General features: G+C 41.1%; 1 protein-coding gene across 13 annotated transcripts in view; it reads right to left on the reverse strand.

Annotated features, from left to right (window-relative positions):
• IQSEC1 (IQ motif and Sec7 domain ArfGEF 1) overlaps positions 1-23810 on the reverse strand; it is a 341486-nt gene that overhangs the window by 91405 nt on the left and 226271 nt on the right. Inside the window, exon 1 of one of the 13 annotated variants that reach the window (XM_054838007.1) lies at positions 14795-14935. The exons of the other annotated variants lie outside the window; for them this stretch is intronic. The gene's annotated coding sequence lies outside the window, so the exon portion shown is untranslated. Of the gene's footprint in view, positions 1-14794; positions 14936-23810 lie in introns of those variants that run through there. 13 annotated transcript variants of the gene reach the window in all.

The raw sequence follows: 23810 nt of genomic DNA on the forward strand, positions 1-23810 counted from the left end.
GATTATTAAGACTGTATTTATGAGATGATGCATTATTCATGCCTCAGAATCCAGTTGGCTATTTTGCTCTAGTCATTTCATCACCACACAAAGTGCCGTACGTAGACTTTACTCTGGGGTCTAGAAACTGCTGGAGCTACGCAGAGTCTTCTCGGCCCTGAATTGCCCATAGCATTATGCTTACATCTTTAAAGAGTAAATAATCCTTTATTGATTAAATTCTTTTTAAAAACAGTATTTTAGTCTCTTGATTTTATGTGTGTTCATATAATTTTGCAGACATGCATAATATGGGTTTTTTTTAGCGCTACAGAATGTACTTGCTCTCAGACCCCAAGGGTGAGGCAAATGAGACAGCAGTGCAGGGTGGGATGCAACAGTATTTTTTAAATTATGCTACAATTGTCTTGAGAGCGGCATGTGAAATAGTGTCCTTACAACAGCTGAAAGGGCTTCTTTAATAAATTCCAAAGGAAAAAACATTTACTTCTGAATTTTCACTTAGGCAGGTGCCCAAAATGCTGCTGTGCGCACTGTAAACACCGATGTCCTGTGAATGATCATAGAGATAGAAATAATTGACAAGATAACTAAGCTCCACAATTTGTATTGTATATCTTCCTGTTTCAGGTCACAGACTGCAGGGGACAGTTTGGCTATTTTTAGAAACGTACTTACGCCAACATATTCTATTTTACCCCATCTGTGTATACACGAATATCTTGCAGCTCTCGACAGCTCTTCACCTGTATCAATTGTTCTTCCTCCGTAGGCTGTAAGGCTGTCATTACTGCAGGCCCTGTTTATCTTCAGGTCAAGTTTCCTACGGTAATAAGTACATCCCACTTTCTGTAGCGGTTTTATATTGGTAATCTGCTTCCACTACCCTCCAAAACGAGCTGTAAAAATGCATTTAAAAGCCATCACCTCAAATTTATTTACAGAGTGTGGATATATAGAGTGGAATAAAAACTGGGCAAGATCTTGTCTTGCTTTCTGGAAGGAACAATAAAACTGCCTAGTCCCCAGCGTGATACTACTTAGTTTTCTTTGTGATATTCTGTCTAGCATGTACTCCTGTTTTTACAGTCCAGCATAGTAAGGACCAGATGGTTTTGGATACGAGCATTGCCACGTGTCAGCCCATTCAGAAAAGAGCCAATCCAAGTAAAATTGAACTCTCTTCTATTCTTTGCCCTGATCCTCCCTCCCTCCTCCATGAAATAAATTCTGGGGAGCCAACTCGTGATGTAGGAGAAGAAAGGTTACATCTCTGCTTCGAAAGTCTTTCTTGGACCTCCCTCTCTTGTCTATACCTGCTCTGTATTTAACTACACCAAGAGAGGGGGAAGAGTGAGAATTCAGCCACCTGCCAGGAGCTAAGGTATGAGCCCGTGAAAGACAGCGACCATTTCATCCGCACACTGATGCGGTGCTTCCCCCTCTACAGCAGCGATACTGCCTCGGCAGCGTGGGACAGCTGCTCCATGTTTGCGTAGCCGTAAGAATTCAGGCTCCTCCATGGGGAAAAGCAGCTGCAGAAACTTATCTCCGCCCAACAGAGCCTGCAGTAATTTTAGGAATCGGGAACAAAAACTTGAACCCATTCTGCCTTTAAGTAGTGACTCAAACAACCAGATTCATATGAACTGGAAGATGTAGAGCCCTGGTGCCTGGGTGTCCAAGGCAAATCCAAACACATCCTAAATCCACTGCGGCACACTCCACGTCTAACACGTGAGAGCTTATGAATCACTCTATTTAACCTGAGTAAAGAGGCTGCCTACGACGCTGGGCTGTTAGAGCAGCTTTTCAAAGGTATTTTGAAAGAACTCCTCCAAGCCAGGCAGTCTTCCTGAACTTGTTATGCACCAGGCCTACAAATAGTTCATTCAGCGCAGCCCTGAGGATTAGTCTTGTTCAGCTGGACACTGTGCTTAATCCTCGCCAGGCAACAGAGTGTGGTAAAGGCATTCCTCAGATTTGCTGACAGGAAGAATCTGCTGCCAGAAGTCAGCCAAATATGTAAGCTTTCAGAATACAGCATTTCCTTAGACACTCAAAATGTCTATTCTCTATTACTCCTCATAGTAATTACATCAGGCAACTTCACATTCAGTTGTCATGAAACGCCAGCTTGCTCTAGGAAAAACACGTAAGGTGGCATTTTAGTCCTATTGCAAATGACAGTTCAGGGTCAGCTGCTGGCCACAGCTGAAGTAAACTGCACAGAGGAGAATTCCACAGTGCTGGCAATAAAAAGGGCTCTGCCGCAAATTTTAGTAGCCGTGTTAGCTTAAGTAAAGCAACAGTTAAGCTTTGAGTAAGAACAGTGTTGTCTTGACTGCCTGTCCACATATGTGCATTTAATTATTGTAGACCCACAAAAAAACCCCCGAATTATACTCCCATTTAAAAACTCTCTCTCTTCTTTCTGCCCTTTAATGTGCTGAGAAATAAAAGCATGAAGTAATTTGTATTCACCATCAGAATGGCTGGGAGAGGTTCAGAAGCTTAGAGATGCAACCAGGCCAGGACAAAATTGTTCATACTCGTGAGGGAATTTTAATTACGGACGTTTTGTACGAGCTAATAAGGAATCCGTGTGCTGAGACTGCAAGAAAAAAAATACTCTGAGAATTCTGTTCTAAATTCATAGAATTAAAAAAATGATGAACATTAAATTAGGATTACATCACCACTGAACATACAGCCAACAGGTCGTATCTCTTGGTGGTGGTGATCTCAACCACAAAACTCAGTACTCCACCCTGTTTTGGCAAATAAAAATAAGCAGTTGTTTAGAGAGCATTTCATGAGTATTGAAAATATATTTCCTCATACTCTGGTTAAATATTGCTCTTTTTTCTGATAAAAATGAAAAAGACCTTCAGTTATTAGAAAAATGCATTCCAGGCCCTCGAAGGATGTGACAGTGGGTGGGGACAGTTTCTGGAGCCTTATTGAGTGGGATCACACTTGCTTTTGTAAAGTCTTGCTTCAGAAGAACTCCACATTAGGATACACATAGATGTTACTCTAACCAAAAGTTCCTTCCTCTTCATTTAAAGGTCCGGGAACATGCAGTGCTCTGGCAGGCAAACAACATGGATACTCTTACTCAAAGAAACCCTTCTTAATTGTTACAGAGAGCGTCTTGGCAAGCTTCTACAGCAAATCATACATCAGGAGCTAAAATTTATATTACGCTTCAGAGAAAGTGCCTGATGGCTCCTCCATGCTGACAATGCAGCTATGTCATTTGGGGGTGGAAGGTAAACTCTGGTTTAAAATTAATTGTTTAGTGTAGGAGTCATCTCTGCAAATGAAGTCAGATGATTTGCCCTCGTGTAAAACATCACATTGAGTCTCTGCTTGACAATTAGCAGTTCCATCTCCCTTGGCACGATTTCTGCAACTCTCGCTGACCATGCGCTCTCTGAGATTGTCTCAGAGCTAGGATGGTTTAACACGACAGCCGCTGTGCTTCCCAAGAACATCACTAAAGGATTTCAATTTGAAAGATAAACATGTTCGTACAATTAAAGCACCAGTTCAACAGAAAGCAGCCTTTGTGGGTTTTGGCCCACAAGGACTTCACACAACTCCGTGGCCACACAGCCATAAACAGTCATAAAGCCCTTACTTAAAAGCTGCGCTGCTGTAGCTCTGTTGCTTCACGGTGTAGTTAGCACAGTCCCACCAGCTCCGGGGAGAGGAAACCTGCTATTTCTAGATCAGAAAGGCCTGGTCCCAGAAGTCATTATATAAAGTATCGCAGCTGGACAGACTTGATCTCACCCAGGGTTAGGCGAGTGTTTCTCAAGTTGGGATTCTCAGAATTTGGCATGTGAAGGTCAAATTCAGAGAAAGGAGTTAGATACTGCACAGACATAATTTAATGTCACAGAAATGCCTTCCAGAGCTGTTCTACCATTCTTCAGCTAATAGGATGGCTATTTAAAGAAAGAAGGCTCTTTACAGTGATCCAATCATTTTGAACAGGACTGCTGTGTGACCAGCTTTGGTCACAGATTTTTCTATTCTTATTTAGGGAACAGAGACCATCTAGTTATTTCTGCACAACTGAATAGATCAATTAAAATATTAATTTCCATTAGTTCTGATTCTCTAGAATACTTCCAGATAGAGTACCCATCAGAATCAAACCAAAGGTAGCACAATGCTCAGGAAGTGCTGAATAGCTTGGCATTAAGTCTCTCAAATATTTTCATTTCACTTCATGCTCACTTGTCTTTTTATTTCTTTTACATTACCAATACGTGGCAGCCTCTGCTCTGCGCTGTCAGGACAGAGTCACAAATTAGTTTCTCTATCGTTAGTGAGATAGTGCTTTGACAAGTACAGTCAGGCAAGACAAGCCCTCTCATTAAGCGTTCCAGATGCATGAAAACAGGCAGGCATTTTTTTTAGGAACTGAAGGAATTGAAAGACACCACATTTTAGCTGTGAAAGTACACTCAAGACATCTAGATAAGTATGGGAGGTCCATAACATTACCCCAGAACTTCATGATTGTCGTTCATGTTTAGACTGCTCGCAAAATATATTCAGAGGTACAAACCACAAAATAGCACATGACAAGTCTAAGTTCCCCTTCCTGCAGGAACTGTAACTTTTGCAGTGTACCTGATAGATTTAGGAAATTAGATTAGCTTATTATTTGACCAATTGACCTCTGTAGATGGCTATTTTTAATGTTACCCACTGCTCTAGACCACGCCCCCCACCTTTTCTCCTCCTCTTTCTAACAGCACACTTTTGCCAAGAAGGTACCAGAAGCGTGCCCCAGAAGGAGAGATTCTCTGTACATAGTAAGCAGACAGAAATGTTTTTCAGACACCACAGTTATCTCACTCAGTGGCTGGTACCATCCATGGTATACTGTAATTTTTGCAGCGAACCACCACCACTGCTACCCTGAAGATTGTACTCTACTGATCAGCTGTTTGTACGAAGCAATGAATGAAGGTTGCAGGCTGGCTAACAAAGATTATAAAAGAGAATCCTGCTATATATCTTCATATGCTTTAAAAGCATGAACATTTCTCCACTTTGATACACTTCCTTGTGTTCTGTACTGCATTGAGCTGTGAAGTTCATGCAGCAGCCTCATTTTTCATCTCCCACACCTCAAATTCGAGTAGTGTGAGAAACAAATGTACGTTCAGGCATTGCTCTAAACAGAGAGGTCAGCGGGAACTTTTACCCCGCTACGTGGGTGCTGTAGCTACCTTGGGGCGTACCCAGGCACCAGCGATGGTTACGCTGAGACATGGAAGGATACACATTCAGCTACTGCTCTGCAACTGCCTTACCACAGCAGGAGGGATGAAGTTCAAAACAGGACTAGCGATGAACTACTTATCACTTTTCTCAACTTTTTGCTTTTCCTTCACGTTGCCATCTGTGGTTGCTTGAGCCTATCCTTGATGGCAAAAAAAGACAGACAACATCTTCAAGGGAAGAATCAGGCCCATTGAACTCAATTCTAAAAGTCTAAGGTGAGAGAGGTCACAAAGCTGTGTGAAGTAACAGCTCAAACCTCGGGAGGGGAAAACATCTTTCAGTCCAGGAACTGACAGACATAAGCTTGAGACCATCTCACTGGGGTCTCCATGTAGGCAACTACATAGAAAACTGGTCCCACCTATGAGCTACATATTAGAATATTTTTTTTTCCTCTGATGTCCTTCAGAAACCTCATCACTGCCCCTTAAAAAAGGGTAACTGCATGTGACAGTTTTTGCTTGCATTTGCTGCTATGATCACAATGAATTTTACTCAGGTGCCACAATGGAGAGAGCAGACCCCACAGCTCCCCAGAAAGCTCATGTACTGCTGGAGAACAGAGACCACCAAAGGATTGTCAGAGACCACGACAATGGCACATGTGCACAAGCCCAAAAATCATCGTATCTACTATACTTATAAGTTTTTAGAAGCTTTTAGAAAAAATTTTGTTGCGTGCCAAATATTTTTTCACCCAATAAACTACATATTTCCAGTAAAAAAGCTGACTTTTCCAATATCCTAAAGCATGAAAAAAGAATAAAACCAAACCTGTGCCTATGTTGTTAGATGCATATACTTTTAAAAAAGTGTACTGAAAGAGTTAGTATTTGAGTTACCACATCTGACCTACTATTTTACATTTTACAATTTGTTGCTCCAAGTAACCAAGCTCTATTAGATATAACCCTATATTTAATATAATGCACCCAGACAATCACTAGACAGTCCACGAATTTGAGAGACAGAATTTACTCAATTCCATTTTAATTTCTATTGTGTATGAAAGTGTTTAGAGTGTGAGCCTAAGAGATGACAGAATATCATTATACAGTAATTCAAATGCTTTAAAGGCTGCTACGAAACCTCCACTGAAATGACAGGCCTTGTGAAGCGCTTAGAAATGCTGTTTCATCCACTCTAGACGGGTTTAGGATAAGAAAATTCATATAAGAAGATCATATATTTACAGCACAGAGGCTAACTTTTAAACTATTTCTGTAATCATATTATCCAGAATTGGATAAGACTTGCAGCATTGGCATCACATGGTCTTTCTGAGCAAAGACTTTTTTTTTAGTTTGTTATGAGAACCAGAAAATCTGGGAGGACATTCTTGCAAGATGGCATCGTTCTTCTTATCCACAGTCCTTCTATCAAGCTGTCTGAAATTATTTAGCAAGTCCGAATATTAGCTTCCTTTAAAAACACTAAGCTCAGGAAAGGGGAAACAGCTTGCCTTAGTATTTATGTGCCAAGATAAATAAAAATGTCAGAGGAAGTGTACATTTTAAAAGATTGGGTAAACATACCCTAAGAGGGTGGCTCACGTTTCCTAGATTGCTCAAATACCCACACTTCCCCCCCCCCAAGAAAACCAACTGAAAATAAAATCTATTCAATGGCACAATTCTACGGTGATCACAGGCAAACGAAGGAATACAGCCTCTGCCCAGGATGCAATTTGGTCAGATCACATCTGGCTACGCGCAGATACTGTTTTCACTGCTGTTTGGTTTTCTTTTCCTGTGACCATGCTGTTACCATGGCACGTGTAGCACCTACTGACTGCCTTGTGTTCTCCAAAACATCCATCAGCTCAAAGTGTGATTTAGCCCTGTTTTGATTGGAGCGCCAATCTTCTATGGTTCAGCCAAGATATTAGTCAACCCAGGCAGTAAAGATTATATACAGTTTTATCTATTGAAGTCTGAACAACAGATAAGGGAGACAGAGCAGTGCCGTAATGGTAAATCGAGGTACGTAGTTCTCCAGCATTCATTCAGTGAATGAAACTCCTTTCATCATAGTTCGTCCTACTCTAATACCAAACTTGAGACCCAAAGGATCTTAAGATATTCACTAAAGGATATCCTTCAGAAATGCATGTATCAATATTGTGTTAATCTTGGGTTTGAATGCTGCCTTCCCTTTTATAGACAAATAGTTTTCAAACAGAAACAAATAAACAAGTAAAAGTCAACTTTCTGCGTATCTCCACTGTCATACTTCCACTGTACCCTCCAGCTTACACCCTCAGGAGTGATGGGACAGGCTCTTTGACCAAGCTTCTAAAACAGTTAATAATGACAGTCTTGAGAACATAGACACACGTGCCCTAGGGAGACCGGATAAAAAGACAAACTTTACTGTTCGCAATCCGATTAAAATCAAAGGCTACATAAACAAAAATTCCACTCGTTTGCTGGCTTGGTTCACAAACTGGATTTCTTCAAGAAGTCCTGTTTGGCTTCCAGGAACCTGTTTATCTACGCAGAAGCAGCTGGGACATTTTGCTAGGCACTGAAACTTTTTGCAGGGGTCAAAGCTATTCAGATCAGATATTCTGAGCAGAACAACATGCAGAAAACATACGCAGAAGACTGTATGGAAGATCTAGTATTCAGACAAATAATGAGTTTGCAAGAGAAGAAAACCTGCAAAGCAAACATAAGGACTGACTGCATGCACAGTGTTTCTGATGCTGCTCCTGACCTCAAGCACCACTTATGCGTCAGATGCAAGCTAGAAAACACTTCTGATATTGATATTCAAACATGCACACCAGGCATCTTGCTTTATTTCAGACTTCCCAGATCTGACACTGCTGTAGCAAATAGCTTGTACTAGGATGCAGATACCTCAGTAGCTGTGTGAGTTGCTTGGGTCTTGCTCCTTTTGCATACTAATACTTTGTATTCTCTTACAGCTGACAGCTACTTCATTCACTCCCACTGATGTCTGAGTTCTGGACCGAAGCAGAAGTTGCACCTAAATCCCCTCTGCGGGTTTCCTTATCTTTTCAAAAAAAGAGTGGGTGCAAAGGCTTCAACTGGAAAGCTGGAGTTGGGCTTTTGTTCAGTCCCCTGCAGAAATGAGGACAAGAACAAAAGGAAAGCTCTAGTTTCTGTAAAGGCCTGAGGCAGTAGGGTGTAGGCATCTGGTCTGGACCCACTTCTAGTTAGAACCGTGGTGTAACTGCCTGGCTTGAGCGCACCCGTCTGCTGTGGAAGCTGGGAGAATACATCAGCTCCAGCCCCAGTTCGGACTGCTGAATGCACAAGCAAGCAGTTCTGAAGAAACAAAGTCCTCTGCATTTCTGTCCTGCTATCTACTTCAGAAACGTTTGGAATGTGAGCTCTGTGCTAATAAAGGTTGCTGGGCTGACAGTTGAACATGGCGTGGTCAATAGCATGAAAAGTCACCCTGGTGAGCTCCACGCTCTGCAGCTTCACACTTCGGGGCAGCTGATCCCGCCTGAAAAGCCGGCTCCAGGCTGGGAGCCTGCAGCACACATCTCTAGGGCTTCTCTCCCTACTACACAAAGCCTGCCTTGTCCTCACTCGAAAGGTAAGCCGTTCCTCAGGAGGCATTTTTTGGGTCCCTTTGCTGAGCTTGCCAGGTGGTGCAAAGGTTGTGCTAGTAGCTGGATCGAGATAAGCAGTTGTGCTGTTTAGGTAGGGTGAACTTGCGTACTGGATTGCAGCTGTATGTTTTGCTGAGTGAAGAGAATAAGAATTTCTGAAGCGTGCTGTAGTGTGAAGAGATTAACAGAGCAGCCAAGCAAGCAGTACTGGTAAGCTATAAAGTTCAGGGCCAGCACTGGGGTGGGATGAAGTGACCAAACAAATGGTATTACAGAGGAGTCCCATGACAACAGGACTCAGAGTAACACACAAACAGGAAGGGAAGGAAGGAGGAAAGGATAGCCAAGTGAAATTTAACCAGGCAATTATTTTCTTTGGCTTATTTCCTTTCCACCCAGCCTTTCATACTTCTATTAGCAGGCTAATGTTACTATCATTCCAATCCCCAAGCAATGCTTTAGAAATTCATGTGTGCCACTGATTTAAGAGCATAATGGCACAGATAAGCTACTCTATGGGATACAAATGCCTTATGCTCAGACACTTAAAACAGGGTGTCGCGCTCCCCTCCCCATTCCCCATCTCATCAGTTCTGTTACTGATAATGCAATGGTGTTTTATTTTTCCATTAGTCTATTCATCATGTTAATCAAGAGATACAAAACATCACGGTTATACTAACATGTCCTACAGATAGTGTCCAACTAGTAAGGTCTTATTACCAGGAAATATTTTCCTATGGCCCTTCACTGGAAAGAAACACATCTGAGGCCAGCCTGCTTTGGCAGCGGTTATCAAACAAGGAAAAAGAGAGCAGTGTCTAAAAGCCAATATATTCCCCCCCCTCCCCGCTTTTGGAACTGAATCCAAGAATATTCTCTGGATGAAGCCCCGTGGAAGGGGCACACAGCTGAACCAACACCCTTTATTGCACACTCAGAGTAACATAATAAACGCACGGCAGCACAACAGGCCATTTTCTCAAGCTACGTTCTTTGATCCCTACGTTCTCCTCTGCTGATTGCTGCCTTGAAGACTGTCTCGATTGATTCTATTCTTGGCTTAAATCTTAGGAAAATACTGTTGGAGTGCACAACATCAGCATTAAACTATCCGCCCAAACAGGTCATCATAATCAACCCCTTGCCTCCCAAGAAGTTGGGTTTTCTCCCCTTTGTCCTCCAGTATAATTGCATTATAATCATGCTGTTTGGCTGTTGTTCAGCCGATGCTTTCTGTATCTGCAAAGCGGACTTCAGCATTGCACTAACACTTGGGAAAATTGGAAAGTCTGAGAAATACATTTTCATGAGTTTCCTTTTTCTGTTTGTCTGCAAATATTAGTTGTTTCCACTATTTTGATTGCTGTGCCCATTATTGAAAGTTCAAGGCAGTTCAGCTATGCTTCCTCTGCATTTTAATAACACAGAGAAGTAAAAAGTGGGATGCAGTAAGTTATGCTGTAACGTATAACATGTGATTACACCCATTTAAATAATACTGTCAATTCAGCATTGCCTGCAAGACGTTGAGTATAACTCAGAGATCTGGTTTTACTTGAAAGAGCTAAAAATGTTTGCCAAACACCATATTCTGCAGATGTCACGTACACAGCATGTACACACACACAAAATCACACTTTTAAAAATAATATTTCTCTATCTCATTGTTTAAGCATATGAAATAGATACTGTCTAATGCTCCTAGGCAGCTGTGAGAACACAGCACTGGGAAAAAAGATTTCTAGAATCCAAGTCTGCCTCTAATATCAACTTTCCTCTGCAGCTGAACAAACCGTTCTCTCCCTTCCTCTCCCTCAGTCTTTCCATCTGGAGAAATGAAGACATTTGCATCTGTACCGTGGGTGCCTGTGCTGTGCATATAAATCAGTAAATGTTTATAAAAATGATTTGAAGATGAAAAGTTACGTATTTCTGATCTAATGCATTTATTTATACTTTTGTGGAACAAAACAAACCCCAACACACCCTGCAAACCTAGCTTCATTAAGGATCCGATCCAGAGTTCATGAAACTGTTTCCTTACGGTTATGGCACAGGCGCCTCATGCCTGATATTAAATATGAAGGAGTTCTCATTGCAACTCAAGATGAACATCACAATAGAAAAAAATCATAAGAAAATGCAGCAGACTCAGCTCTCCTCCTCCTTCTCCAAACCACATCCTAGTCATGTACCTCTGAATGCTACAACAGTGAGTAAAGACTGTCGGCACCCAGATTAGCACTTCTTATTACAGAATACTACTACACACTAGCTTCAAAGAGCCCTCGGATAGCATCACCTTGGTACATGTTCCCACTGTTCACATTAGAAAACTAAGCTTTCCAACAAAGTGGCTAAAACAGTTACTAAACTCCAGGCCGCTCAGTCTTCACATGTGTAAGGCCTGTGATTTTTTTTCAGAGACGTAAAAGAATGAGGAGCCTGGATTAAACTGAATTTCAGCACGATTTTCCACTTTGGCAAATGTAGCTGTTTGAGGAAGTAGCCAGCTATGCTGTTTCTTCTAAGAAGCACAGACATACAGTTTTGTCTTGCTGAAAAGCAAATATTTTTTTAAAGGGTTTTTTTTTTCTCCTTTCTTCTCCCTTCTCATGCTTCAGGAGGTGATTTAATTTTCCAATAGGCACAGCACAGCAGCCTGATAACCTTCTACACTTTGACAAATCCAAAGTTTCTGCTTCTGAAGGAGTCCCCTCTAACAAGTGCAGTGGCTTCTGCCTGGAAGAAGTCTCAAAACAAGATCCAACTTGCCTGCAATTGTGTTTTTTTCCTTAATAAAAGTTCTCTCCTGGAAAATGTGCATTTCCTTCGGAAGCTTTTAAGTACTCTGAAGACTAAGCATTGGGGAAGCAGTAATTGTGAGATCAACATTACAATTGCTTAATTTACCTATTTAAACTTCCAGCTCCCTCCATGGACACTGAAACTCCTGGTTGTCCTTGCTTAGGATACATTTCTCATTGTGACAGCGCTGCTATTTACAGGGAAGAGTCTTAAAAAAAAAAAAATAATAATTATGGCTGTCCATACAATACCCCCAGCTAACCACTGGTACAAGCTAGAAAATACCCTTTCCCTTGCTTCATTGCAACAGCCTCTTTCACAGCGTTGCCCCCAGCATGAACCTCCTTTGTTCCCCAGCAGCAAGGAGCGCGGGAGAACAGAAGCGATGCTGAACAGCCTAATACACCGCCCCGTATTGCAGCAAACTAGCAATGCACTAGCTTTGCCTGCACGTTAAAGCAAAACTATTATTACGTACATTAAAAAGAAAAATCTAAATTTGTTGATAGAGTAATGAAAAAATGCTCCAGCTTCATGCAGTTGCTGATGCACTGTTTGCCCTTCACCAACACTGTTTCAAACTGGCAACTGTGTATATGTAAATGAAGGGGTTTATTGCTTTACTGCTGTTCAGCACGGGGGCCATTCACTTTTTACTGGAGTTCCTTTGGCATAAAGAGCATGACTTGACTAATAATGAGACATGCCTTGTCTCTCTACCCTCTGTAAAAATAATGATTTCATCAAGAAGGACTTAAGTCCCCCAAAGACCCCCCCTCAGCCTCAGTTTGTGTACTGGATATGAAACTTTTACATTGAACTGCACAACCCTTACTATCCAGGTTACAGTAAAACCAAAAACATGCACGTGAAAGGCTCTGGATCTTCAAACATGTAATCATGTATATAACTACAAGCACAAATACTTCAATTCTAATGAAACTATGCATTTATAAATTCAAGACCTATATTCTTTTCTTAAGCTGCAAAACAGTACCTTTTCTTCTCATTTAATTTTGGAAAAAATGTTTTAAGTTGTTTATTTCAGGAAAAAGAATTAGGAAAAGAACCTAGATTAATGCTTTTGAATGGTATCCTGTTTAAAACTAAAGGATAATTTAGCTTTACAAACAACAAAAAAATCATTTTTAGTAATATTTAGTAGTATTTTTCTCTTCCTTAAGCACTTAAAAAAAGCATGGGAAGAGTTTCTCACTTGGTGACTGGACCCACGGATGGTGCACGTGCACTGGCTGACACTCTCCAAAGCGCAGAACAGCCGGGCGAAGAGACATGCCCCACATTCCCCTTCGGCTCTGCCGGGCCATACGTGAGGCATGGCAAAGTACCGGGAGGAGCAGGACAGTTTGGACTTACAGGAAGCCAACCTGAATTTCTCCGCCTGTGACCTTCTCAAAGTGACAAAGCACTCACCCCCAAATACCCTTTAATCCACTGATGCAACACCACTGACACCTCTCAGTCTGCTTAAGGAAATTCTGTGTTTAGATGTCAGCCTCATTCAACCCCCCCAAATCTGTTGACCAGTGGACCTTCAGAGCATACAAAACTCAGGTCCAAATGTACTGGTTTCATATCATCCCTCACTATTCTATAGCAGAGAAACATTGCTGACTGTTGTATCAATGAGCACATGATAAGCCAAGGTATTTTTCATTCTGTTTGTAAAGACTCCCATAAAAGAGCAATCTGGCTATCAATTTTAACTCTAACTATGCTTATGACTTAAGGGTATTTTTCATTCCTTTACTTCCAACTGCATGTAGACATTAAAAGATCCATCAGACCACCATCTCCAAATCAAACTACCGTGTAAAGACTAAAAGCACTGACTTTTTGACAGGCAGCACATACAAGAGCTTTGGTTTTCAGATGGGAATCTCGCAACTTCCTGCCCTGGGTGCCGGTAGCAGCTCCGATTTCTGCTTCGCTTGTTCTAACCACTCATCAGCCTTGACAGAACATGGTCAAACCCAATCCAAAGCAGTTTAAAGTAACTGCTACTTGGAAAAAACAGCAACGCTTAATACCCCATTAAAATAAAAATATATCGATCTGCTATCATTAATCTAATATCCTTTAAATCCAATGACGCTGACAGCAACTAACAAATTTGTTTAAAAAAATATTAAGCACAAGAAATGTATTACAAATACAAAGATATATTAAGAAAATAAACTAACCTCCTAACTCGGCCACTTCACCCACACGCTCCAGCTACCCATTATATAATCACGGAACACCTCTGCGCCCAGGCCAGTGCAAGAGCTGTGCTTGGGGAACTCTGTTAAGAATCTATTTACGTTTCTGTCCTACGAATCCACACGTTCCTATCCACAAGACAGACATAAGACCGTGTGGTGGTTTTTTTTTTTTTTTTAAAACCCCAAAACATACTCATGGTTTACATGAAAACCCCTCCTTTAACAACTGCATAGATTGCATGCCATTTAACAGAAGGATTTTGCTTCCTGAAACATTCTGCTCCCTCTGCTGTAGGATTGTTTATTGTTCTGACGATTTATTTAAAAGCAGATACACAAAGAAGAATAAATACATCCAGCAACAAAATCAACAGAAATTCACCAGAAGGGATTCAGGGTGGGCACACACTTGACTGACTAAATGCAAATAAGAAACCTGAACCTACAGCCTGGAATCAGTGCTAGCAATCTACATAACACAGTACATCAGCTACGATGATTAACATGCTTATTTTTCTGCTGAGAACTTGATATGCATTTATAAGCATGAAACGCGACATTCCGTTAATTCTAGCAAGTTAAATGGATAGCTTTGCCTTGAAAAGACTGCTTTGCTATCATTTTAAGGAAAGCAAAACCTTTGTACATGACTACTTCAGGCATAACAGAAAGCTATATAATTAGAAAACGTCATCTGCTGCACCTAGAAAGCCTTGTTTTGCCTCACCCCCTGCCCAATACATGCACGAACAGAATTTATTAGTATTTCCCTCCACCATTAGCCCGATACATTAAATCATCGTATCTCTGTAGCGAAGCTAGTGCTGCAGCAACTTCCTGCACTGCATCATTCACCTACCTCTGACTTCATTGTTCCACTGGCCATGAATAAATAAAACCAAACATCCAGGTGGAGCTGTCACAGTTTCCCTTTGCGGTGGCTGTGCAGCAGTAATATAAAAAGAGCTAGCTGGTCCTACCGGAGGATGAAGCTGGGTCAGTGCCTCGTTATGGAGCAGGGAAGTGCAGGGCTCTTCGCTGACTGATATACTGTACTGATCAGCAAATTTACCTACCGGCGCTGTGATGGGCCGGACCTCGGAGCTTCTGCTCAGCAGCTTTCATACCCGAACGTACCCTGAGACATACCACAGCTCTATGGCACTTCTGGCTAGTAAGCAATCTCACTGCAAGGTCAGCGCCCTTTTCAGCCTTACAAGACGTACCAGACAGCTTAAGCAGCAGATGCCAGGCTGTATAAAAATGACGATGCTACGTGTGCTTTCCCAGAACTAAATGACTCTCTAAATTTCATACTAATTCTCCGGTAATATTCAACTTCTGTACTGTTCAGCCCAAAATGGGGTATGTTACTGACTCACAACTCAAAATTTAGAACGATACCAGTGATGCATAAACATCAAAATGCTGTAGCATAACTTTTATGCCTAAGCAGAAATGATTTTATTTGCTAATCCTAATTTTATTTGTGATTTTTTTTTTCCCCTCTGGATCGTCCTCTTAAACATCACTGACCCAGACAATATATATCAGCCTCTCAGAGCTCCCACAGTATTTCTTGACCTCTGCCCACTCCCTCTGTCAGACTTTTGCACGTCACTGGAGGTGCTCAAGTGCAGCTCTTCCTGAGTGTATCAACATGGATGGGTGCTCAGCACCTTTCATGGAAAAATTTATTGCTCAGGCTTGTCCAGCCTTCAGAGGAAACAATTTTGTTGTTTTCTTTTAATAATGTTAAAAGAAGTATTTCCTTTAACATCGAGATGCATATTCTGTGTTTGCTGTTACTGCGGCATTTTCAATACATCTTGAAATAAAACCCAAAGCATGGACCACATTGCTGATATTTGTGTAGAGAAGCTGAAAGTAGTTTAGGTTTTAAAATCATAAATTAGATTAAAAAAAGCAACACTGAGATTTTACTCAAGTTCATGTGCTCTTTAGAACAGTCTCAGTACAGACAAACACTGCCAAGCCAACCCCAACTAATGCTCACCAATTGGCATGGTTCAAGCAGCAGCAAATCACAGACACGTAATGAAAAAAAGTAAAGCAGGATCTGTTCAACCAAATGCCAAATATTTTCCACTATTTCACCAGAGGCTTTGATATTCCTTGAAAACGTAAATTTCTGAACAAAAATTTCTTGACTGCTTTTCTGGAGTTTTGCATACATGTATAGTGGTGGATTAGGAGCTTTGTATTAACAGCATATTAACAGCATAATAAATAGAAATAATACATGAAGTACTACATGCAGCTGTTCCTACCCGTCAGATATGCGTATAGCACGTGTTATGATAGTGTCTGACTGCACAATGCTACTGACTGTAATTAGCCCGGGAGATGGGAAGTGTCTCTGTCCCTGTGTGGGACAGAAAGGCACTCAGTTCAAGGGTTTGAACTTGAAGCCCAAGGGGCTTTACAATCCTTTTCCCAAATCCAAGAAAGACTTACTGTGTACTGCTTCCCCTCCCTTCTTATTTACCAGACTCCTCTGATCATAAAACTACTTTATTTCATTCAGCTCTACTAGTTTTCTGGGATAGTATCACTACTGGTTACTTTCCAAGAGCCTGTCAGCAGAGGAGGACTGGAAGCTCTTTCAAGAACTGGGAAGTATGGCAGAAGTTAAGCGTAGTTCAGGGTAGACAGACAGATGGGGTTTCCCCTTTTGACACACCGTACCGTACGGTAAATCGCAAGGTATCTGAAAACCAGACTGTCATATCAGGCTGCCACATTTCAAACCCCTATATCAAACCACGCACGCCGTCTGTGGGTGTTCACCCTCCTTCCCTATTTCGTGCACTCGCTCTCCCCTTGGTACCTCCTCACTGCCGGGAGATCTTTATGGTTTGCTGTCACAGGGACTCACCCCCCACTCGCTCCCTTGTATCATTCCAACCTTTTGGTTCACCTCTGCAGGGGCGCATGAAGTCGATGCTTTTTATGAGACAGAAATAGCGCGTTCAAAGGACGAGAGTGCTGACATGCATTTTTGGACCAATTCTTTATGCAGCCAAGTGAAGCTCACTGTAGAGGGATGGCTGCGAGCAGTGAGTGTGTTTCCAACATGGAAACGTGGCCACGCAAAAACATTAGGAAGATAATTCAACCAGGACAGGAAATACAGAGGGACTAAAAGGATATACCCCCCCCACACACACATGTTGGGCTCCTATCTCGCTTTCTTCACCACTCCCAAGCATTCCTTTGGCGTAAGTCCAAGATCTCCAGTGCAACCAGGATCTCTTTACTGCCTCCCTACGTGAGATCTTTCTGTTAGAAGACAGCGTGTCCAGAGACACTTCTCAGCACACCTCTGCACAAAAGTGATCTGTGACAGTCTCCCTGCTGTATAATTCCTTCATCATCTTTGTCGTGTAATTTGTCATCAAATAACAGAAAGCTCTCTCTTCTGGGGTTCAAGGTCAAAACATACACAAACCAAAATCTTATGCAGAGCTTCCCAGTCAACGGGGAGGATCATGCAGGCTAAGCAACCTCCCGCATCCAGGCCATGCTTCATTGCCTCTGGAATGGCTTTCCAGTACACAGGTAAAAACAGAACAGTAAATAAAAAAAAGTCTAAGTTAAAAATCTGAGTATGCTGCCTCTCCAAAATCCATACCAAAGTCCTTAAAAGTTTGCTTCAGCTTTGCTTGTGGAAAAATTGGAGATAATTTTCACTCCCTTCTGCTAAGCACTTCTGAGACTTTTCAATGCAAAGGTGCTGAATAAGTGCAAAATATTATTGAAATACATGTTGGTAAGAACAGTTTAGATTACTCTCAATAATAAAATTAAAAAAAAAAGATTATTGAGCCTGCATGCTTCAAGACCAGCTAGAGCTGGGAAGAAATCTTCTGGTATGAGGTTGTCTACTTAGCTGGCTGGAGGCTGCCTGGAGGCAAGCATTCATCCTTCTACTCCGTTAGACCCCACGAGCTGCAAGTCCAATTGGTTTTACACTCTGGGAACACCTTAGTTTCTTTCTGTTACTTCACTGCACTGCTGAAGTTGTTTTGGGAGATGGAGGTCATTGTTTTGTAAGAGTTGATTTACCTTGCATGATGTTTTCTACTTGAAATCTCAGTGACCACAGCCTGTTCTAATGCAACTCAGTGGTGATGTCACTACGAGAATTCTGACCTTCAGAGACATGAAATATCATACTGTGGAGCTTGGAAACCTGAGTTTAGGCACACACGCATGAGAAAAGTGGTTGGGGCACGAGGAAGCCAAAAGGGGTCTGTGGTCCCAGGAAAAGGAGTCTTAGCAGAACTAACGAGAAAAGTTGCGTGAATGACACTGAAGTGGCCAGTTTGCTTTTACATAGCATCAGTTGCTCCTCTTATATGAGCTTGTATGAGCACCTTCTCAAGTAAGTTCCCCTGAAAGTCAAAGCAGAAAAAGCTCAAGATCACAGAATTCTGGTCTTGCTTTTATTTACCTCTGTAAAGCCAGGGAAATACTCATTTGCATGTATCAGAATTATCCTTGTCCTACACCAGACCCTTAGACAAGATAAAGTGCCAGGGAGTTTTGCCTTGAATGGATGCAGATTGCAATTTGCAGCTAAAAGAGCATTAATCTTAACTGCATTATGCTTCCTTTCTCCACCTGGACTTGTACAATTCATCTGTATAGCTTACATTTTGCATGCCTGCCACCTCCAGGATTGTGAAAGGTGCCAGACGGACAATTTTGGTTCTGTTTAGCCACTGAAGAAAATCCATACACAAGCCCTCTTGACACTGCCTCAGGCATGCACGCGCATATACAAAACACACAGTGTGTGTTATTTTGTATTTTAACACATGCTAAGGAAACAATTCCACCTTCTTCCCCAACGAGAACATGTCCTTGTCTACAAGCAGTCTTGCAATCGTGCCAGCCAAGATACCTGCTGTGCGAGCAGTGACCGTTGCTGCCATCTACACAAAGGCAAAAAGAGACCATCCGATTCTGACATCCATTAAGCACGCTTGTTTTCTGGGGAAAAGTTAGTCTTGAACATTGGATCATAGCCGAACGTTGCCTTGGTCTGATTGCACTTCAGAGCCACAATATGCCAGCTTAGTCTATCTAATGTAGCACTGCAGTGTCTGGCCTAAAAGTTACCAGGAATGAGATGGATTTCACAGATTGGAGGTAAAGCACAAGGCTTCCTGGTTCTAGCACCCGACAAGAATGTTTCCCTACCTCACAGATACAACTGCAAAAGGTCTTGGCACCTTCATGAATTCACAAAATCTTTCCTATATATTACATAAGCATATTAATAAAAGCAGATATGCAAATGCTACCTGCTGGGTGCAACAATTATAGCCTCTAATAGTTATAGGACGGAAACTAATTCACTCTCAAAGGAGTAATTTGATTACCATTTTTTCACCATAATCTCATGATTTAATTTTTAAGATAAATTCAAACCAATTTTTTTTCTGTTCTGGATTACTAGCTGCCAGAACAGAGCTGAAGGTAACCTGTATATGCACTGTCACATACAGTGTGATTTCAATTAGCTTTAGAATAATGCCCAGTCAAGTAGTAAGAAATTAAGACATAGAATGTTTGAAATTAGAGGACAGAGCAGTTTTAGCTATATTGTTGGGAATAATATAGCACTAGCAATGCAGATATAAAAGAACATCAAGTAAGATGATTTCATTGCTGCTTTCTGTGAAAACAGTAATGAATCATGTACGCTGACACCTTCCCAGGTAGCGTGCAAAGAGGAGAAACGGTTGGGAAGTGAAACAAAACTCTATCAGTGCTGTGCTACATGTAAACTAATGTTTTTGGGAAATAGACAAATGCATACTGTTCCTCATACAGTTAAATTTTTTTTTTTTTTTTTTTTTTTTTACTTTTCATACTGGCCATTTGAATTGCAGAAGAAATAGTAAATGACTAGAGACTACACTTGAAGCTGCAAACGTTGCTGTGCTGCTGAAGACACCTTTGTACCTTGCTTTCCCCTCCTGAGGTTTGAGGTTGTACTTCAGTAAAACCTAGTCTGCAGACAAGGACTCTTGTAGTGCTATTACATCTGAAATGGTAGAAAACATTTTACATTTCAAAGAACAAAGAACAAGCTGCTGACCATTACACCAGCTGACTGAAGGGGGCAATAGCTTTTTATTTCTATAGCTGTCTATATTTCAAAGGTGGGGAAACTAGGGCAAACCCCCCCACACCAGATGCAAGAATTTTGGTTAAAAATAGAGAATTGCTGCACATGCCATTCCTTCATTAAGAATAAAACACAACTAGTATGTCTTCAAATGCTAAAGAGCCTTACCAGTTTGACAGCAGAATAATCCTGATGTGGGTTGGAGTTTGTACCCTGCTCCCCTTATGCATGTTAATAACTCGACTTTTAAAGACACTTTGTTACCTGCAGTGTACGGTAAGGGTGATGGGGGCATTTCCCATGTTTGAGAATGATCCTTACTCCCGTTGTTTGGAACAATATTCCGTCTCCAGAGAAAGAGATCGATTTGTCCATTTGTGGGTAAAGCCATTGGCTTCTTTTCATTGGAGGCTGTCAGAGTCACTTGTAACATTATCACTGCTGGCTTTGGGGAGACATTTTTTGTCATTCTGTAGTTTGATATACATTCATTTCTTCAGTGATGCACTCTCAGCCACATTCTCCTTATTTCCCCACTGGAAGCCTAATTGCTGGCATGGTATCATTTAGGGGAGGATAAGAGACAATGAAGACAAGCCTGACTACAGTTATTACACACTATGACCAGAATAATCATAAATAAAACAAAACCACCTGAGATTAATAGAAAAACTACAGTCGTAACTGTAGAAAAAAATATAATTTGAAAGATAAAGCAGATTTAGATGTAGACACAAATATATTTGAAGAAATGCATCAAATAGTTACTGATAACACTTTCAATGCAGTATAACCAAACTGGGATCTAACAATTAGATACTGACTTAATGCAAGTAGACCATGCTTCTAAATACCCACGTCTTTCGCAAGGATTTAACATCTGTTATTTAGTTTTCTACTTGGTCCTTTATCGAGGCTGATCATCCTCAGTAAGCCATTCTTCCTTCCACACTTACCCATGCTCCTGTATCTGCCTGAAGAAGGGTAGTTCCATGAATTCTCTTTTTCCACCTCTGGGAGCATCATATGTTTTACAGTTCCTGATCCGACGCTTTGCTTTTGCAGATCTTAGCTCCCCATCTTTCACCTTATTGTGCTACAGAGCTCATTTACACTAAAACCCCAGGGGATTTTTCACTGTCGCTTCACACTGGTGCCTCTTCCATTCTTGCTACTTCTGTCTTCTCACCGGGCGCTTCCCTGTCACGTTTCATTTGCTCCCAGCTCCTTGTTTCTTCTCCTCAGGGTTTTTGGAAGATTCTCATCAACATTTCTTACAGGTATCGCACCTTCTGCGCTCCCCAAGAATTCAAGTTACTGCTGCTGCTACTGATTTCCTTTGATTTTTCCTTTCACTCAGACTAACCATCTTTATGACTATGTTTGGAACAGACTGATTATTGTTATGCTTTATTCACTAAGTGAAGACGGGGTTCAATTTTAGGTGCATGAGGTGCTTCCAATACAAGATCGTCTTAGGCTAACCCCCTTGGTGTCTTGCTTACAGAAATATGCCACCTCAATATGACTATTCACCCAAGAGAACAAGGTGAATTTGATCCTTTTCCTCTGTTTCCAGTTATTTCATCTTTTAGCATTTTCTTCCTTCTACATGACAACAAAAGAGCAAAATCTAGATTTAATTTTCAAGACATCTATATATATATAACTCTAGCTTGTTGAGGTTTGCCAGAACAGATTGTTCATTTTTATGAACAGAACCTCAGAACCGGTCCAAAATCCAAGTTATAGAAAATCATCTGTAGAACCTGTATCCCATGAATATACAGTCATGATTGATATAAAATTTTAATAGTCAGCTGTGACTAAATGAAATAAGCATATTACAAAGAATGAGGCTGTAGAAGCATATTACAAAGAATGAGACAGTAAAATTCATTACCCAAGGTTCAATTTGCAAAAAGCAGCTCATCTCTTTCACACAGAAAATACCACTCTGACTTGATAAAAAGTTTTTTAATCCGAATCATTCAAATTTGCCCTTTCTTGTTGTTTTTTCAGTTTTTTTTCCTGATTTTTCAGTTTTGGGGTTTTTTTAATAAAAAAATCTAATTTGTTTGGAAAAACAAGGCTCAGATGAAGAAGAGCCCAAAGAAAAAAAGGTGCAAGAAAAATACTGCCCTACAAAAATAAAAGAAGTTCAACAGAATTTCTTGTAGTTTCTTACAAACAGCATTACCTCTGAACAATTGGCACACTTGGGTATTCTGGGCTCGACTTATTTCGACAGAAGGCCCAGCAGTCAGAAGAGTGGCAAAGTCCAATAGATGGCAACAAAATTAGTTACACCTCATTATGATTTGGAAGACAATAGTCAAGCCACCTAGGATGAATTAAATGTTGTGTGATAATGACTTTATCTTGGGTGGGTTTTTATTATGTGTATATTAAAAGCAGGATGTTGTCATCTACCACAGGGTAGTTCTAAAGTAACATCATTTTTATCCCACCAAGTGATTAATGGAGAAGCCTAGTCCTTACGTCTCCTCAATGTCAAAACTTTGTAGACAGCTTTTGCTTTGCTGGACAATGATTTGGATTTTCTGACTTGCCCAGAGTCTTGTGTAGTTCAAGGAAGCCACGTTATCTGAAACATAAGTATTTTGAAGAAAAAAAAAATTTCAAATATTTTCTCCTCCTTTTTCCAGACAAGGCCTATGAGCTGCAGTAAGGCTAACATTTTGACATGTCTCCTGCTGGCATGTTTGAGCTGTCGCACAATGCCATCCATGAGGCAGCTGTTCTGGCTGAAGAAATACCCCCCTCCTTCTCCATTGCCACCTTTTCAACCTTTGGGGTATTTTTTTGGGGGGGATGAGGTGGGGGGTGGTGGGGGTGGGGTGCCTGTTTGTGTCTGTGCGTGTGTGGGTGTGTTTTGGTTTTGGGTTTTTTTTCCAGCTGGATCAGTTCCCCCATCTGGTTCGTGGCCCGGCCTCACAGACTAGCACTACTGCTTGTGCAGCACAGCACACGACCAAGAACTGCTTGCTTTAGGGAGGCAGAGGCATTTAAACGTGCGTCACACTATGACATCGCTTGCCAAAGAGCAATTATGAGCCAGCCGCAAAGCTAGAAACAGAACTCGTGTCTCTCGACTTTCAATCCTTGGTATAATAATTAATTTTTATTCACTTTAAATAACCCTTTTTCTCCTCCTACTAAGTAAAGAAGAGATGGTCTTTTTCCATCTTTACAAAAAGGAAAAGCTAGGGAAACAGAGCTAAAGAAATCCATAAAAAGTATCAATATTTGAACAGTATTTAGAGTTCTAGTTCCTATCTCCCACAATTGCATACACACTGCTCACTAAGCTGTATTCCCCCTCCTCTCAGGAACAGGCCTTCACATGCCTAATAACATTTACAAGTTAGTTATGATGTAGAAGTTATTTTTCAAAACCTATGAGTTTCATTGCATTATAATTAAAAGCTACTAGAAAAATTACCCCAAAAGAGTATTTCCATCAATACCAAAATTGCCTAGAGGACAGATGAACTACGTACTTCAAGCGTTCCTTACTTCCCCAGAACCTTTGTGTTCTCTGGCTGATGGGCTTTTAACGGTAGCCTCCTCTCCCCTGTCCCTGCCAAAAGCTCAAGACAACAACTTGTTTAATTTTTCAATAGTTATATTACATACGACATCCAGTAATGTGCTACAGGACTTCATCTGTGAAATCAGAGATCACATA

Source organism: Grus americana, chromosome 11 (assembly GCF_028858705.1).
Source record: "Grus americana isolate bGruAme1 chromosome 11, bGruAme1.mat, whole genome shotgun sequence".
NCBI lineage: Eukaryota > Metazoa > Chordata > Aves > Gruiformes > Gruidae > Grus > Grus americana.